Here is a 20,492-nt window from a genome sequence, read left to right on the forward strand (position 1 = left end):
ACCTAAATTGCTGGCACTGTTTTTCACGATTTACTTAATTTATGAAAACCTCAGCTTTCGTCTCTGCAGGATAAGGATAGTCACGTCCACTTGGAGGATCATTTTAAAGAAGCCGAGAGGAAATGTGAAAAGAACTTAACCAGTTCCTGTTGCACAATGTGACCTCAGTGAATCGTCCCTAACTTTTATTATTGTTGTTATTATTACCACCAGTCGTTAGTACCTATGTGTTGACATTCCTATAACATGCTTGGGATCAATGATCACATTTCTTGGCCCTGTGATTTGAGTAACAAACACTTTTTTTCAAGGGCAAACATCACAGTTTTTGGAAAGGGCTGTCTGTGTTTTGGAATAAAGCCGTTACTACTTGAGATGATCTTAACAAGAAAACGAAATGACCAAAATCAGGTTAAAGGAAACAGAAAGTCTGAGAAGTGTATCTAGAGAAGGAAAAAGGAGTCATGAAAATCACTGCCATGCCCAAAACTACCAAAATTAACCCACGGGTTCAGTGAACGACAATAGAATAAAAAGCACATAAAGTTCCTCTAAATAGCATTTCTCTGAGTGTGTGACCTCTTTGGTGCGTGCAGCTGAGAGTAGGATGCTCTGTGCAGTTTGAGCCTCTGCCTGGTTACAGCAAGTGAAAAACTGAAAAAGAGCCAAAGACTAGGAGAGATGACTGCTGTTTAACAAAATAAACTGGAGCCAGCCCAGTGGTATAGTGGTTAAGTTCACATGCCCTGCTTTAGCGGCCCAGGGGTCGCGGGTTCGGATCCCAGGGCGGGACCGACACACTGCTCATCAAGCCATGCTGTAGTGGTGACCCACACACAAATAGAGGAGGAATGGCACAGATGCTAGCTCAGGGCCAATCTTCCTCATCAAAAAAAAAATCTAGAAAAGCAAAAGGTAAAGATCTCTGGGACACAATATTACAAATGGTCACCTACCTAAAAGGAAAGAAAAGACGCTCTCTCCTGATAGGACTTTTTCAGTGGAATTGCCCTGAGTGAAGAAATACCTTCCTCAACGTGTTCTCATTTTTATCTCAGAAAACTCTGACAGCACGCAAGCTCCTGTTATCTCCATTTCACAGATAAGGAAACGGAGCGAGTGGCAGCGAGCTGGGTGACTGCTCTGTAGAGGAAGACCGAGGTTGGAAGCTCAGACCTTCCGACCCACAACTCCACCCTGTTTCCAAGATTTCCACGATCTCACACTCTCCACACTCAGACTCAATGGGTTCTCTTCCTCTTGGGGATTCCCAGAATAGATTTCATCTCTGAGAGAGGCAGTTGTCTCTGGAGGGAGAACTAATGAGCTCTTCCTGTTAAGATTCCTTCCAGCTTTTGATTCCTCTGCATTCTTCTCCTCTGAGCCTGGGCTACTGGTTGACCTACTTTGGAAGCAGAAGAAAAGGAACCTTTAAGAGAGGAGGGAGTCGGCACTGGAATGTCATAAGTACTTCTGGGTTTTAATGAGGCATATATGAAACCAAAATTTTGAATGTGATGACACCATCACATCGCATCGCCAAGGGGGTTATGAAACATTTAGGTTGATTGACACCATTGTCAAAAACAAACTTAAAAATAGAACACATATACCTGTATGTCAATAACAGCTTTGAAAAACGCTCAATCTCAGCACACAGTGGCGGCCTGAGAAGTGATTTGACCCGTGTGAATCCTTAACAAATATTTTTGGGAACTAAATAGCTGTACATACACCAAGTGGCATTTTCTGGGATGTTTTTCCCCGCTGTCTGTCCTTCACACTTGCCTGGGTTCCTGTCAAGACTCTGCCATTTCTTAATCCCATTGTTCCCCGTTCTCCTTATCTGCAAATAAGGATAATAGAATCTGCCTCGTAAGTTATTTAGAGGAATAAATAAAATCATGTAAACATAAGGCTATGGTGATGTTTGTGCATATAATTACCAAGTGTTAACTCTTGTTATTAGCTATTCTCATGGGTGACAAGCCTCTGAAACTCCCCGCTCTCCCCAGTTTAGTTAATTCATGCCTCTCCCGCCAGATCAATCTAATCCCAAATTCTCAGAGCAAATTCGACCTTGAGTACCTCTGCCCGTCACCCCAGAGGTCAGTGCCGCTTGCTGCTGGTTCAGTCATAACGTCTGGCACCAGCTCCAAAGGCTGGATGGGTTAGTTTTCTAGGACGGCCATGACAAGGTATGATAAACTGGGTAGCTTAACGTCACGGAAATTTCTTCTCTCACAGTGCTGTAGGCCAGAAGTCCGAGATCAAGGTGTCCACAGAGCGTGCTCCCGCCAACACTCTGGACAGCACCCCTCCTTGCCTCTTCCCAGCTTCTGGTGATCGCCATTGATCATGGCTGTTCCCTGGTTTATAGCTGCATCACTCCAATCTCTGCCTCTGTCCTCACGTGGCCTTCTCCTTCTGGGTCTCTGACTTGACACGGCGTTTTCCTCTTCTTATAAAAATAGTAGTTACATTGGATTAGAGCCCTCCCTAATGATCTCATTTGTTTTTATTCTGGTTATGATAGTTTACAACCTTGTGAAATTTCAATTGTACATTATTATTTGTCAGTCATTATAGGTGCACCACTTCACCCTTTGTGCCCATGCTCCACCTCCCTTCTCCCTGGTAACCGCTAATCTGTTCTCTTTGTCCGTGTGTTTATCTTCCACATATAAGTGGAGTCACACAGAATTTGTCTTTCTCTGTCTGGCTTATTTCACTTAACATAATTCCTTCCAGGTCCTTGCATGTTGTTACAAATGGGATGATTTTGTCTTTTTTATGGCTGAGTAGTATTCCATTGTGTGTATATATATATATATATATATATATAATAACACACCACATCTTCTTTATCCAATCATCAGTCAATGGGCACTTGGATTGTTTCCACGTCTTGGCTATTGTGAATAGTGCTGCAATGAACACAGGTGCACATATGTTATTTTGGTTGTTGATTTCAAGTTATTTGGGTAGGTACCCAGTAGTGGGGTAGCTGGGTCATATTGTAGTTCTATTTTTAGTTTTTTGAGGAATCTCCATACTGTTTTCCATAGCGGCTGCACCAGTTTGCGTTCCCACCAGCAGTGTATGAGGCTTCCTTTTTCTCCACAACCTCTCCAACATTTATTTTTTTTCTTGGTGATAATAGCCATTCTACCAGTTATAAGATGATAGCTTAGCATAGTTTTGATTTGCATTTCCCTGATGATCAGTCATGATGAGCATTGTTTCATGTGCCTGTTGGCCATCCATATATCTTCTTTGGAGAAATGTCTGTTCATATGCCCTGCCCATTTTTTGATCAGGTTGTGTGAATTTTTATTGTTCATTTGTGTGAGTTTTTTATATATTATCAAGATTAACCCCTTGTTAGATATATGATTTGCAAATATTTTTCCCAGTTGGTGGGTTGTGTTTTTGTTTCAATTCTGTTTTCCTTTGCCTTGAAGAAGCTCTTTAGTCTCATGAAGTCCCATTTGTTTATTCTTTCTATTGTTTCCCTTGTCTGAAGAGACATGGTGTTGGAAAAGATCCTTTTAAGACTGATGTCAGAGTGTACTGCCTATATTCTGGTTTTATGGTTTCAGTTCTTACCTTTAAGTCTTTGATCCATTTTGAGTTTATTTTTGTGAATGGCATAAAAGAATAGTCTATTTTCATTCTTTTACATGTGGCTGTCCAGTTTTCCCAAAACCCTTGTTAAAGAGACTTTCTTTTCTCCATTGTATGTTCTCGGATCCTTTGTCAGAGATTAGCTGTCTGTAGATGTGTGGTTTTATTTCTGGGCTTTCAATTCTGTTCCATTGATCTGTGCACCTGTTTTTGTACCAGTACCATGCTGTGTTGATTACTATAGCTTTGTAGTGTGTTTTGAAGTCAGGGATTGTCGTGCCTCCAGCTTCGTTCTTCCTTCTCAGAATTGCTTTACCTATTCGGGGTCTTTTGTTGCCCCATATGAATTTCAGGATTCTTTGTTCTGTTTCTGTAAAGAATGTCATTGGGATTCTGATTGGGATGGCATTGAATCTGTAGATTGCTTTAGGTACTATGGATATTTTAACTATGTTTATTCTTCCAGTCCATGTGCATGGAATGTCTTTCCATCTCTATATGTAGTCATCAATTTCTTTCGGAAAAGTCTTGTAGTTTTCATTGTATAGGTCTTTCACTTCCTTGGTTAAGTTTATTCCAAAATATTTTATTCTTTTTGTTGTGATTGTGAATGGGTTTGTGTTCTTCAGTTCTCTTTCTGTTTAGTTCATTATTAGAGTATAGAAATGCTACTGATTTATGTAAGTTGATTTTGTATACCCTGAAACTTGGCTGTAATTGTTGACTATTTCTAGTAGCTTTCCAGTGGATATTTTAGGGTTTTCTGTATATAAGATCATGCCATCTGCAAACATCGAGAGTTTCATGTCTTCATTGCCTATTTGGATTCCTTTTATTTCTTTTTCCTGCCTAATTGCTCTGGCCAAAACCTCCAGTAATATGTGGAATAAGAGTGGTGAGAGTGGGCACCCTTGTCTTTTTCCTGCTCTCAGAGGGATGGCTTTCAGTTTTTCCCTGTTAAGTATGATGTTGACTGTGGGTTTGTCACATATGGCCTGTATCATGCTGAGGTACTTTCCCTCTGTACCCATTTTATTGAGAGTTTTTATCGTAAATGGATGTTGGATCTTGTCGAATGCTTTCTCTGCATCTATTGAGATGATCATGTGGTTTTTGTTTCTCATTTTGTTAATGTGGTGTATCACATTGATTGATTTGTGGATGTTGAACCATCCCTGTATCCCTGGTAGAAATCCCTCTTGATCATGGTGCATGATCTTTTGAATGTATTGCTGAATTTGGTTTGCCAATATTTTGTTGAGGATTTTTGCGTCTATGTTCATCAGTGATATTGGTGTATAGTTTTCCTTCTATGTGTTGTCCTTGTCTGGTTTTGGAATCAGGGTGAGGTTGGCCTCACAGAATGTGTTAGGAAGTGCTCCATCTTCCTCAGTTTTCTAGTTTGAGGAGGATAGGTATTAAATCTTCTTTGAATGTTTGGTAGAATTCTCCAGAGAAGCCATCTGGTCCTGGACATTTGTTTAGGGGAGGTTTTTGATTATTGTTTCAATCTCCATACTTGTGATTGGTCTGTTCATATTCTCTATTTCTTCCTGATTCAGTTTTGGGAGGTTGTAAGAGTCTAAGAATTTATCTATTTCTTCTAGGTTGTCCAATTTGTTGGCATATAGTTTTTCATAGTATTCTCTTATAATCTTTAGTATTTCTGTGGTATCCATTGTGATTTCTCCTCTTTCATTTTTGATTTTATTTATTTGAGTTTTCTCTCTTTTTTTCTTAGTAAGCCTGGCTAAGGATTTGTCAATTTTGTTTATTTTCTTGAAGAACCAGCTCTTTGTTTCATTGACCCTTTCTAAGGTCTTTTTTGTTTTGATTTCATTTATTTCTGCTCTAATTTTTATTATTTTCCTCCTTCTACTGACTTTGTGCTTTATTTGGTCTTCTTTTTCTAATTCTGTTAGGTATAGTTTGAGATTGCTTATTTGATATTTTTCTTATTTATTGAGGTGAGCCTGTATTGCAATGAATTTCCCTCTTAGGACCACTTTTGCTGCATCCTAAATGAGTTGTTATGGTGTGTTTTCATTTTCACTTGTCTCCAGATAATATTTGATCTCTACTTTGAATTCTTCAATGATCCATTGGTCATTCAGTAGCATGTTGTTTAATCTCCACATCTTTACCCATTTCCCAGCTTTGTTCTTGCAATTGATTTCTAGTTTCATAGCATTATGGTCAGAAAAGAAGCTTGATATTATTTCAAGCCTCTTAAATTTATTGAGGTTTGCCTTGTTTCTCAACATATGGTCTATCTTTGAGAATGTTCCATGTGCACTTGAGAAGAATGTGTAACCTGCTGTTTTTGGATGGAGTGTTCTATATATGTCTATTAAGTCCATCTGGTCTAGTTTTTCATTTAATTCTACAGTTGCCTTGTTGACTTTCTGTCTGGATGATCTATCTATTGGTGTTAGTGGGATGTTAAGGTCCCCTACTATTATTGTATTATTGTTGATATCTTCTTTTAGTTTTGTTAACAGCTGGTTCATCTACTATGGTGCTCCTGTGTTAAGTGCATATATATTTATAAGTGTTATGTCTTCTTGGTGGAGTGTCCCTTTCATCAGTATATACTGCCCCTCTTTGTCTCTCATTGTCTTTTTTATCTTGAAGTCTACTTTGTCTGATATAAGTATGGCAACACCTGCTTTATTTTGTTTGCCATTAGCTTGGAGTATCATCTTCCATCCCTTCACTCTGAGCCTGTGTTTGTTGTTGCAGCTGAGATGTGTTTCCTGGAGGCAGGATATTGTTGGGTCTTGTTTTTTAATGCATCCTGCCACTCTGTGTCTTTTGATTGGAAAATTCAATTCATTTACATTTAGAGTGATTATTGGAATGTGGGGGCCTAATGGTCCTATTTTATTGCTCATTCTCTGGTTCTCCTGCATTTCCTTTGTTTTTTGTCCCATGAATTTCAGACTGCCAATTCAGTTAGGTAGTTTTCTATGTTGGTTTTCTTAGTTTTCTCCTTAGTTGTAATTTGTGTCTCTGTTCTAATCATTTGTTTAGTGGTTACCATGTGGTTTGTATAAAATATCTCATAGATGAGATAGTCCATTTTCTGATAGCCTCTTATTTCCATAGACTAAGCTGGTTCCATCCCTTACCTCTTCTCCTTCTAGGTCGTTATTGTCACATCATTTTTTCTTCTTGTGCTATGAGTTTGTGGTTAAAATGACAAGATTATATTTATAGTTGGGGTTTCCCTTCCCTTTATGTTTAATATTATAAAGCATTTGCTAACCTATTCTGATGGAGAGCTGCAATTTTCTGATTTTGTACTTCTACTTATCTCCTTTGCTCAGGGTTTTACAACCCTTTTCCTTTTTTTTTTTTTTTTCCAGATATGAGGGCCTTCCTGAGTATTTCTTGTTGGGGGAGGTCTTGTGGGCATGAAATCAATTAACTTTTATCTGGGAAAGTTTTTATTTCTCCATCATATTTGAAGGATATTTTCGCTGGATAGAGTATTCTTGGCTGCAAGTTTTTGTCTTTCATAATTTTGAAGATATCCTTTCACTCTCTCCTAGCCTGTAAGGTTTCTGATGAGAAATCTGCTGACAGCCTGATAGGGCTTCCTTTGTAGGTTATTTTCTTCTGCCTTGCTGCCCTTAATATTTTCTCTTTGTCATTGACTTTTGCAAGCTTCACTACTATATGGTTGGTCTTTTTACATTGATAAAGTTTTGAGATCTGTTGGCTTCTGTCACATGGATTTCCAGCTCTCCCGCCAGGTTTGGGAACTTCTCAGCTATGTTTCGTTTGAACAAGCTTTCTGCTTTATTCTCCTTCTCTTCTCCATCTTGGATACCTATAATCCTTATGTTGCATTTCCTAATTGAGTCGGGTATTTCTTGGAGAGTTTCTTCATTTGTTTTCAGTCTTAGTTCTCTCTCCTCCTCTATCTGAAGCATTTCTATTTTCCTATCCTCCAGACTGTTAATTCTCTTCTCCATATTATCAGCCCTACTGTTCAGAGTGTCCAGATTTTTCTTAACCTCCTCCATTGTGTTTTTCATCTACAACATTTCTGATTGGTTCTTCTTTATAGTATCAAGGTTTGTTGTGATATAGCTCCTGAACTCGTTGAGCTGTCTATCTGTATTCTCTTTTAACTCATTGAGTTTTTTAATGACAGCAATTTTGAATTCTTTGCCATTTAGGTTATAGATTTCTCTGTCTTTGGGATTGTTTTCTGGGTACTTGTCATTTTCCTTTGGCTCTGGAGATTTAATATATTTTTTCATATAGCTTGATGGCATGGATTTGTGCCTCTGCACAGAGATAGAATTTGGTTACTGTTTCCTCTTGCAGCCACTGAGGGGAAGGGGGCAGCAACTGTGTAATCTACACCAACCAGGATCCCTATCAGCTGTTCCTGACTGAGCCTGGGCCACTTCTTGGGATCACAGTGGCCCTGTGGGGTCTCCCGTAAACTGTGGGAACAATCACATGGGGGCTTCAGGTTGCTGCTGCCTGCTCCCACAGACCACCTAGACATGCTCCTCCTTAGGGTCTGCAGCAGTGTTATGGGCTTTCATGGCAGCTGAGAGCTGGTTCACCCAGACTTGCAGCCCTGCCACTGTCTGGTCCCACTGGATCTCATTTACCCGCTCTGGGCTGCAGCAGAGCTATGGGCATCTAATGTAGCCTGTGGTTAGCTCACCCAGCCAAGCCACTTCTGCCCCAGGGCCTTCCAGCCTTTGTGCTTGGTGGGCAGGGCCTTTCCCTGCAGCCACAGTGGGACCATGTATTTTCCCACTGGTCCACAGGGCAATCACAGGGGGCTTAGGGCTGTAGTCACCTGTTTCCACAGCCGTGTCAATGCGCACAGTCACCCTTGGGGCTGTGGCAGTGCTATGAGTGCCTCAGCCAGGAGAGAGTCACTCGCAGGTACTAGGCTGTCCAGGGGCTGGAGAGTTCTCACCTGTCTCCCCCTCCTCCCCGAGAGTAGTCCATCCACCTTCTGATGTATAGCAGTGTGGGTCTCTCAGGCATCCTGAAGTGCTGTGTGAGTGTCCTCCATTGATCAATGAATGTCCATTTACTTGTAGTTCAAAGGGGGAGAGACAAAGAAAACCGTTCACTCCACCATGTTGCTGACGTCACTCGTCCCTAATGACTTCATTCTAACTTGATTACATCTGCAAAGAACCAACTTCCAAACTAGGTCACATTGACAGGTACCAGGGATTAGGACCTTAACGTATCTTTTGAGGGGGACACAACTTAATTCATAACCATAACCCAAGCAGCTTCCTACCTCATTCATTTATTCACACAGTTAGCTTTTTTCCCTTATCATGTGCCATGCAACATGCTTGTAAACAAAACAGGTAATGATCCCTATCCTCATGGAAACACCACCACCATGTCTTCAAACACACATTAAAGAAATAACTAAATAAGTTAGTTAGGAACTAACTTCAACTGTAGTGAGTGCCAAAGGGTGTTATGAGAGAATATAACAAGGAGTCTTAATCCAGTCCTTGGGAAAGGGAAGGCTTCCAAGAAGGAAGGAACTAGAACGTGAGCAGGAGCAAGGTAGGCAAAGGGACATGGTGGGGTTTGGCAGCGATCCAGGTAACACCTAACACACAGGTAATATATGTGCAGAGCTCCTGAAAGCAGAAAGGAGACAGACACTTGGGAGGAATTAAAAAAAAAGTCAGTGCAGCTGGAACAGAGAATACAAGGGCTCAGGGCAGAGAAAGTAACCAAACTTCCAAGGCCACAAAATGGCTATAAAGAACTTGATCCTAAGAGCAATGGAATCCGTGGAAGAATTTTAGGTAGAGAAGTACTGTTATCAGGTTGACATCAGTTACTATTTCTGCTGAATCAAACCACTAACAAATTTTCATGGCTTCATAACTCCCATGTATGAGCAGGATACACAGGGTCTCTTTGACAAGCTCTCCCAGATTCTGATCTGATGTTCTTTTCTACATCATTGTCATCATCATCATCATTGGCGTCTGCTCATTCTGTCCACCCTGCCTTCATTGTCTCCCTATGGGATTCTCATTCATATTAGCCAGATTCGAATCACCAGAACACTATCTGGATCTCAAGTAAAAGAAAACATGGCACACTTGGCTCAAAAGCCTTTAGTTCTCCATGTAACTGACCTCACTGAAGACAACTCAGATGAAAACCAAACTAAATACACTTAGATAAAAGCTCACACACACACACACAAACTTAGAATTATCCCCTCCTTTAACAGAGTATGAATGAAAAATATAAAGAACTAAAGAACTTAGGTTAAACCTCATGGCTGAACAAGATAAGCTTTCTTCATCTGATTGGAAATATCATAGAATTTTCCCTATGAATTCCACAAAACTGAATTTTTTTAAGTTCTTGTAATTTGTTGGCACTGGGTATACACATTCATGTCTTGATGCTCACTTTCTTTAAATGTTCATTTTTATTGGCTTGGAAACATAACAAAGTGAAATCTATTTCACTTGCCGTTGTCAAACTAATGAAAGAGAAGTTGCAGTGGTTTATCCAAACATTGGAATCATTCTGAGGTCTGTTAAACGTTTCAAGCACAACGGGATCATATTAAATTCTGAATATGATACTTCATTCCATTCTCCAGTCTAACACACTATATTTCTTGTTTAACCAAGGATCACAAATACCAGGGATTTAGTTTGAATGAGACCACCCAATGCCTCCCGGATCAATGCCTCCTGGTATTAAGCGGGAATATCAAATTAAGGAAAATGCCAGTCTCTTAGCTTTGCTAAATGTAATTTATAGTTTAACCATCCTATTAAATCTTTTAATTGAAATTTGTGAAACAAATGGCGGTATTAGTAATTCCTTTATCAGCTTCTAATTCTCTGCCTACTCAACACCAGTCTCTAACCCAGGGGAAATACAGTTCCCAAATGCAATCCTTAAACTTGGGAAAACATCACTGAATCTTCTCATGGCATAACCTTAATGTTCGCTATTCCTGCAAGATAACACATTTTCATTTACCCTACGAATGTGCTCATTTCCTTTTTGTGGTGCAAATGCCTATTAAAAGGGGCTTTCTAGCTTAACCTTATCTGGATTTCCTGCTTACACTGTAATTATACATAAAAAAGAACAATAGTTCAAATGGAACAGGAAACAGAAAAACAGAATCAAAATGGCGACTGAAGTGGTGGAAAGTCAAAACGCAAACGAGAAATAATATCAAAACTACAGAATGAGAGGGAAGTACAAGAGTGACGAGATGATAAGGAAAAGCTAGAATTAGCAGAATAGCATTATCATCTTTCCCAAGACATTGCTCTCTGCAAAAGCAGTTATTGGTTTGTTTTTTATAATCGGTGCTTCCCAAATGTAAGTGTGCACTGAGTTTTCTCTTCTACTATGTGCCTACATATTTGATGGTATCTCCCTATCAAGAACAGCAAAACTTGTCTAGATGTTTAAAGGTAAACACATCCTCCTACGTCCTTAAACCACGAGCCAGAAATGTCAACAAATTCTGCTAGACAGAGAGCAGGTGACATGATATTGAGGGAAGAGTCACCCAGCCCACAGTGTGTGAAGGAGCAGCCTGCCTGGAAAACAGTGAAAGAGACTCAGGAAGAATCCACTTACACCCACTTACTCAAAGGAGCCAGGGCCAAAGCAGAAAGCTGCAGGGTGGGGGTTGAGAGGATGCATTTGACCCTGAGCTCTAGGCGGTCTTTAGGGCTTGTACCAAGCTCCAGTACTCATCCCCGGGAAGGAGCCAGTGGCGCTCACTCCAGCTCACTTTCCACGAGGGCAGAGGGTGGAGCCTAGAGAGCCCCCTGCACCCACTGGCTGTCAACAAGAGAACGCTCCAACCAGAGAAGGAGACCACATCCCATACAGGGGGGTTCAAGCTTCCTGCTGGAACCTGGTGCTTAGAGCTTTCCACCCGTGTCACCTGGCCTATGAGTATCCATATGAAACCATTTTCCTTCTGACTCTGAGGGCAGGGACTCACAAAATCCCTGATGTGACACGTACAAACAGCTTTTCCTCCCCACCATGGCGTAGAGACTGTGCAGGAGTATTGTTACGAGTTCCTGTTTCTGCTGAATCAAACCACTAACTAATTTCCAAAGCTTTGTAACCCCCACATATAAGCAGATCCTGGGTCTCTTTGCTAAAACTCTCCTAGACTCTGCCTGGTTATCTTTTGTATTGCACTGTCGTCGACATCATCATTGGTGTCTGCTCATTCTCCACCCTGCCTTTGTTGCCTCTCGATGGGAAATTTCCGCATCCCTCTTAGCCAGATTCGAATCACCAGGCTATCTGGACCTCAAGTAACTGAAGGCATGGAACACTTGGCTCAAGCGGATGAAGAATTCATTCAAAAGCCCCACAGTTATGGCTAGAAAACTGGAAAATGCTTTTGGAAATTCACAAGAAACCAGAAGGATGCTGCCAGAGGGTCAGCTGTACACTGAGGGAGGGGAAGGAGTGTGGGATAAGGGGATAAGCGAACTGGGGTGTGCAGAGGTGGGAGGTGGTCGTGGGCCCCCCTGCCGATTATCACCCTCAGCCCAGCAACCTTCGTGCCTCTTCTGAGTGTGCAGTGACGCTTATGGGAAGGTGCCAGAGCCAAGAGGGCAGGACGCCTCTCAGTGCCACTGTCCCAGCCTGTGGCCCCTTTCCAGCTCATACTGTGCTGGACCTCCCTGGACAGCACCCCAATTCTACCTAACCTTGATCCTGGACTTTCTGTAGACCCCATTCATAGCTGTGCCTCTCTTCAAGGCCATGGGAGAGCCCCCAGAATCTGCAAAAGCCCCTCATTGCTGCTGCCACCTGCTGTTTACCTGCCAGAGGATCAGGACAGCAACTCCTCCGTCCTCATCCAACCCCTTTGAATTTCTCAAGCTTTCATCCAGGTCCTGCCACCCTTACTCAGAGGGAAGGCCTTTACATCTGCTGCAGCTGCCTTCCTCTGACGCATTGCTTCCACCCTCTGATCTGAGTGACACACTCCCCCATCTCATGATCTGACTTTATCTCTGACTCTCTCCTTCTTCCTGGAATGTCTGCATTCCACTCTGCTTAATTCCCATGACGTCATGCCACTTTCTTCGAGAGAGAGATCAAAGGAAGTGCTCCAAGTCCTTTTATCATCAGGTTCCGTCTGTAGTGCAGCCGGTTCTGGCAGCTAATGGTACCCTTCTCTAACTTAAAACACATTTACATCCTTTTGGTCATTTCAGTCAAGGTCAGACATCTGTGTTTCTGCCACTTAGTTTCATATTGATTTTCTATCTTGATTTCTCACAGCTCTTCTTTCCAGGATTTGAGACCATTTTCCCCGGAAGCGATACATCCTGGCTCGTTTATCCTTGAAGACCCAACAGGTAGTAGAGGGCGAGTTTCGAAAATACTTACGGAACCCGCATGAGCTGGGATTTATCAGAGGGCGTTCTGATGACCCCACCAAGTTATCGCACCAAAACCATTCTTCCCTGCCCACAACCTATGTCGCCCTTCGGAAAATACAAGAACTTTCTTGTGCATTCTCAAAGTGAGTTTCCTGTGCACTGAGGGCAGTTCCTAAAAATCCAGAAGTGACTTTTGCCTTCTCTCCTGTTGAAGTGATCTAGAGACAAACCACAAGTTCCAGAGTCGTCTGCACCATTTCTTGGGTCATCTTGTAAAATTAGACCGCTAGCAGCCTTTTCTGGTAAGCCAGAGCACCCAAGGTCATTTTGCATATTAGGCAAAACTGGCGTTATGATTACTTAACTAGTTTAGTAGATTAGGAAAGGAAGGAAAAAGGGAAAAAATATAAAAAGCCCAAGATGAGAGTTATTTCCAACAAGAGTTGTTTCTGGGTTTTGGTTTGGTTTTATTCTGTTTCCTTATTTCCTCCTCTTTGACATCTTTTTAAATGGAGAATAAGGGAACTATCACTTTTCAAGAGTCTACAATGTGCTGAGCCCTGTGTTGGGACTTTCCTGAAATTATTTCATTTAGCTCTCCTAAAAACCTAATAAAATAGGTATTTTAGATGGTTGAACCAAGGCTGGGCCAGTAAAGGAATTTGCCTAAAATCACACAACAAGTGGCAGAGTCAGAATTCAAAATTCAGGCATCTGACTCCTAACTAATGCCCCTTCCTCCACCACCACCATCTCCCAAAGCTTCATTCTGTTGTAATTCTTCAATCAGTACGTGGACCATTGCATGACCCGATTAAGCAGGCAGCAGACTGCAGAGAAATCCCATGGCACCCACCTCAATTCAGGAAGCCTGTGTTTTCTTTTTCCTTCCACTAACCAGCTGTGTGACCTTGGGCTGCTCATGTGGTTTGTCTGCCTCTCTCATTGCCGCTGTAAAATTTACTTCAATAACTGGATTATCTCTAATGCCTTTTTGACTCTAACATCCTATGATGCCTATATATAAGTAGATGAAGCTATTTGAATAAATTAATATATTGGAAATCAAGACACAATTCTCTCTAACTCTCCCCATAATATCCCTTCCTTGGAGAACTCAATTTCCAGGCACTGATGTTCTCATCACCACAGATATTACTGCCTTGACAATGCCACTTCATTCACCTTTAGAATTTAAAAACCGTCTACCACGAGCGCATTTCAAAAATCTCTCACAGGCAAAGGTTAAAAAGTGGCTGCTGCATACAATGAATTTCTGAAGAGTATTCAGTCTCTGATCCTTCTAATACAGGCACAGCTTCTCAACAATAAAGGGACAAGAATAATTGGAAGCAGAGTCCTTAGAACACACCCCTCATATTCATCCTTCGTCTTTGCAGTGGTCCCGTCACAAATGAACAAGACACTTTTCATGCTTAAAGGAAACTCATTTAGCCTTTTCATTCAAATTTGATCTTAAGGAAAAAAAACAATTAATAGCCATTTGCGTGCCAACCAGAACCGTCACTTGAGCTGCTTGTTGCTAAGGAGTGTGGGTGCCCTGTGGGCATTAGGCAAGGAGGTAGGAAATTTGGGTCAGTTGTTTTTCTTTTATGTGCCACACAGTTCCTGCCATAAATTAAGCCACTTTCCATTTTCTCAGTCCTGAGTTTCTATGACACTAGCATCTTCCGTGTCCATGTTCATTATCATCCCTGATAAACATTTCCCGACAATGTTGTTTCACTGTCCTTCTTGCAGCATTTATCCTGAAGATAGATTTGAAGAAGCAGATGCTGCAAAAGGTGAAGAGGGAAAACACAACTTGAACGTGATGGAATTTGTATTAAACACACACATACACACAATGACAACACTATGTATTTTTAAAGCCATATTAAGAATACAAATTTATTGAAACGTATCTGGAAAGAGACGCAACGAACTGACAATTGTAGTTTCTTCTGAGGAGCAGAGTGAGTAGAGGGGAGAAGGAGGAAGGGGATATTAGCATGGTATGAAATGTCTTAACATTTTACAAAGAAAGTGAAAAATATATATATTTTTAACCTCTGAAGTAAATAATTAAGGTTAAAGAAAATGAAAAGCACATACTTATCAGAGAAGTTTGCTCAGCTATCTGCCATTTGGGGGCATGGGGTCATCTACCTCCCACCCCCTGCCAGGCAAGTCAGACTGGCAACCCTAAAGAAAGTCCAATGACTATTTTACTTTGCATCTGACAAAATAGACCATGAAGAGGACAGATTCAGCATCGGACATGAGCAGAGGCCGGTACTGGTGCCCTTGTTCTTGCCACCCTGTCCTTGGTCCTGTGTCCAGGTGGAGGATTTCCTGTCCATGCTCTGGGTGTCCTACAGAGACAGTCCCGGGGTTGGTGAGGCTGCCCCCATCCCCACCTCTGCCCCTCACTGCCTGGTTTCCCTCCTGCTACCTTCCAACGCTCCCACTGACCCCCATACCCCAGTGCCTGATTTTTTAATCTTTCCTGACCCCATTAAGTTCCCCCATCGCCACTCGATCCTGGGTGGCAGCCATCCTCCCAGCCTCCTCTTCCAGCCTTGGGTCTCTTCAGACTCTTCTAGCTCAGAGTGTCCATATGGCAAACAGTCATAGGGTAAAATTTCTACGGTGCTCATCATACCTAACCGGGAAATACTGAACACGTTCCTCCTGAGGTCAGGAAGGAGATCAACGTGCCCATTATCACCAGTTCTGCTCAACACCGTGCTGAGATCTTAGCCAGGACAGTAAGGCAAGAGTAAAAATTAAACCATGAAGATTGAAAAGGAAAAAATTGAAAAAAAAAATTGGTCATTATCCTAGATGACACAATATTATACGTACAAAATTCAAACTAATTTGAATTACAAATAAATAATTGGAATCAGAATTTAGCAGTGATTGTAAATATGAAATCAGCAGAGAAATATCAGTGGCATTTCTATATGGCAATGAAAAAGACATTATACATATTTTAAAGTTATAATGTACGTTAGCATCAAAACTATGAAGCACCTAAAAAAATTAACAAAATTTTATAAATGCAAGGAGAAAATTACAAGCAAAAGATAAAGGACATTTGTAAGTGATGTATAGAGTAGTGGCAGGCATTGACTAAGTGGTTCAGGGGTGACGACGAAAATAGTATCTTCAAATAACAAAAATGTCATGGAAATCATCTACTGTTTAATTTGATACATTTTTTTGCTTAAGCGCCTGCAAAATTTCAAATGGAAAACCAAATATTTACCTAAAATAGTTTGTGTATAATTAGTAAAAATAATGGAAAATATGTATAAAATAAGGGGATAAATCAAACAAACCAGAGAGCAAATACTACTACAGTACTGTAGATTTGTTACCATGTGGGACAGACACTAGTCAGTCGGGAATTGTGCGAACTCTAATTATTTAATCCAAATAGCATAGCAAAAAAACCCAAAAACTCTAAGCATGGTTTCTAAGTTTTTCATCAGTTGAAAAGCTTCTATCTGTAAGTTTATTCAACAACATGAAATAAGTTCTACACGAGTGTAACATGCCGTGGAATAATAGTCACACACAAATACATGATAGCACAGACTGCAGGCTGAAACACTCCCACTCTGTCCATGGGCAACTCATTCCCTTAGTCTCGTCTGAAGAAGCTGCCTCCATGGCCCCTTATATGGCTGACTACTTTGGTAGTTTGCAATGGTTATTCTTTTTCTTGTCAGGTTCTCCTTTATGTGGAGTATTTTAAACATATATACCAAGGTGGAGTTCTCTCTAAATAATCTAAGAAATGTTATGCAATACCTCACCCGTTAGAAAACTGTTCAACCTCGCTACAAGAGTAGAGTGAGGTTTTAAGGATTCGAATATATATTTTCAAAGATTCAGCAGAGAAACTCAAACGCTAATGAGATGCCAAAGAGTTTGTTCAAGAAGTCATAAAGTCCAAATCTGCCATTTTAACTGCAACTTGGAAAAACATTTTGGAATGTTTCAAAGAACAAGTGATAGATTAAAGAATCCTGTGTTAGATCCAGATAATGGGTATTAGTGGGTATCTCTTGTCCTCTTCAGATTTATTTAAAAAGAAGTGAAAGGAAATTTTGATAAAACATTAATGGAGTATACAACATAGGTGACAAAGATGAATGAAGACATCAACAAAAATTATTCTGACATCAAGAAGCAAATAGCAGCAAAAATTTTTTTTAGATTATGCCAAGAGCAGTAAATGATTAAGAGGAAGACATAAATTTTAGATAAAAGTAAGGAATGGATTCTTGGATGGCTTGAAAATAAAGTTAGTAAAGACGTGAAGTATCTAAACACATTAATAAAGATTTAAATTTCTTACCAATTTGACACAAAATACTGACATCAACTAGGGTAACATAAAACTAATAATATGCCACCACAACCTGGACGTCAACAAACTGGTTAATGAGTATCATTAATTTAAAGAGTATTTAAGATTAGTCAACTTGAAATGCTCTGAAATTTTATAGCCGATATATAAAAGAAACTTGGCAGAGAATTTCCGAAATTTGATGACAACCCTAAAAGTGTACAAAACATTACCATGTACATTCCGAGTAATGAGGTCAGCTATCAGTCGTAAAGGACTGTCTATCACCCTTGCTAGAGTGGAGACTAAATCATCTTTATGTTCTCTATACAGAGAGTTACATTTCAAAATCACTGTCATGTAAAGAGGCTATCAGAGCAGGCAAAAAAAGGAGAGGAAGAAATGGTTGTATTGATGTCAGGCCTTTCATAAATAAAAAGACCTTATTTTTCTGGATTTTGTGGTGTTTGTGATATTTGTCAGCTTTTTAAATTTGGAATTTGTTGCGACTGCTTCTCTTTTCCAAATGAATATTCACCTTTGCCCCTCCTTATGTGTTTTAATTGTATATTTTTTTAACGACCTACCCCCCAAGTTGAGAAAGCATCAGCCTACACAAAACCTAGACTACCCTGCCCCCAGGAGAGGTGCAAGTAGGAACTGCGGATCCCAGGAAAGGCAGGTGTGTGGTGACAATTTCTTGGGGTTTTTTAACCTCTTCTCAGCTGGAAGCCAAGACCCAGATCCTTATGGTTCCCAGGATGGGCTGGATTCACTTCCAGTTCCCCCTTCTCCTGGGGGTGTGGCATTCGCCATCCTAGCTTTCTGGAGCTTGCTCTCCTCTTAGATTCTCCCACACTGGTGGACCCTGGGCTTCCCTCTCACCAGGCAAGTTCCAAAAGCTGCCGCCCAGTTTGGCAAGTTCACTGAGAGTGGCTTTGGTGCTCTGCTGACCTCCCAGGGTCGCCACCATCAATGAGACTTGGACTTGTCAATCGCTTACTATCTTGCCAATCTTAGGTGCTTTTATGATGTTTGTACTATTGTTTATCCAGCATTTCTGGTTGTTTTCAGTGGGATGGATGGTCAGTCTCAATTATCCGCAAGCCATAGCCCTTGATGCAGAACCTTATTGACCCATTTTATGCCAGATTTACAAAAGCCCTTTATCCTAGCAGGTGTATTCTTGCTTTAATTAAAAAAAAAAAAAAAGTTTATTTAGGTTACACACAAAAATCTTCTGAATAAAAAATACCCACAATTCTACTAAGCAAATAAAAAGAGTGTTCTCACACGACATCCTAATCTTACGCTTTTTTCACAATTTTGAAGTCACAGGCTAGCTAGTGATTTGAATTATGCTTTCTTTTTTGTCTTCGTTCTCAAGATTTTATCATAAGCATTTTCTCACATCATTAAAAATGCTGGATGAACATTTTAGCTGGTTGTGCAATAAAAGTCTATGTGCTACTCTAAATTACACAGTGATAATGTGTGCAATTCAGTTAATTAAAGAATAAAACCTGAGAATAAATAAAACACACGTGTGCTTCACCTAGACTTTGCATTCCATGAAGTTCAACTAACTCTGTGGGGCGATTCACTGCTCAGACCGAAAGCCTGGAGGGCTTGTCAGGAAATCTGGTTTGGGGCCACCTTTTCTCTCTCTCTCTCTCTCTCTCTCTCTCTCTCTCGCTCTCGCTCTCTTGCTCGCTCTCTCTCAGAGACCAGGTACCTGTTGGTCCCAAGGGTAAGAGGAAATGAGTTTGCATTTCCTGATTAGCTGAACCCAGTCGGTTCTGAGGGCACATGTGAACACCTGGCAGGGAGGTGGCCCTGGAAGGACCAGAACTCAGTGTTTCCTCAAATGCACACTCCTTGGAAGATCTTTTTATTTGAAGAAGTCCTGCAATATATGTTTTTTAGTGTAGAAATGTATGTTTGGGTTTAAGAGAGAAAACTAAGCACACGTGTTTCCCTCCCCAAAAGTCTCCAATCCCACTGAAATGACAGCCAAGATGCACATATGGAATAAACCTATTACTGCTCTAATAATAACATTGGAACCCATGAGTCAACTCAGATGCTTTGATGAGTTGAGGCACGAAAGGGGAGAGGAGGGTGTCAACAGACTGCAGGCCAGGACACACGGAGATGGCCAGAGGGACTCAGGGGCTATTCTGCTGGCCACACCTCTGAGTCTATTATTAGTGATCAAAATAAATGGAGGCGTGTGTATAGGACACCTCAGACCCATCTCCTGCCCCCCACACATAGAGAGACTGGCAGCTGTTAACATCCGTCCCCACGCTGAACTCTAAAATCTCTTCTCTAACAAAGCTACGTGATCTGCCTGAAGAGAGGCAGTGTTCGAGTGTGGATGTTGGTGCACAGGTCCCTGTTGGTTTTGACGCTAAGGGGAGGAGGAAGTCTGCCTATTTGTCCCCTGTACACACACCCTGAAGTAAATCCTGCTGGCTGGTGTCCCCTCGCACACATATGGAGAACTTCTGTCTGATTAGCTATTGTTGCTTAAAGATTTATCTCAAAATGTTGAGACTTATAGTATCAACCATTGTATAATATCTTATGATTATTGGCTCAGGAACGCAGGCAGGGCTCTGCTGAGCAATTTTTCTGCTTCATATGACATTGGCTTGGTGGTATTCATATGTCGCTTGGTGGTATTCAGATGGAGGACGGCTGGTCGAGAGGGCTCAAGATGGCTTCACTCAGGTCTGGCATAGCTAGGAGGCTGGGCTCCGCTGGCATAGTCCTGGGGAGCGCCTACACACAGTCTGTCCAACATGGAGGTCTCGGAGTAGTTGGACTTCTTATATAGTTACTCAAGGATCCCAGAGAGTGTGTCCCAAGACCCAGAAAGAGGAAGCCTCGTCTCTCAAGGCTGGGCCCAGGAAGTGGCACAGCATCACGTCCACTGTATTTTGGTCAAGCAGTCGGAAAGCCCATCCAGACTCAAGGGGAGGGAACACAAACCTCACCTCACATTCCACTGGGGAAGAGGGAGACAAAACTAGACAAAGTAAACCACTAAATAGGTACTCTATAAGCAGGCGATTTGA

The sequence above is a fragment of the Equus przewalskii genome, chromosome 1, assembly GCF_037783145.1.
Source record: "Equus przewalskii isolate Varuska chromosome 1, EquPr2, whole genome shotgun sequence".
In the NCBI taxonomy this organism is placed as follows: domain Eukaryota; kingdom Metazoa; phylum Chordata; class Mammalia; order Perissodactyla; family Equidae; genus Equus; species Equus przewalskii.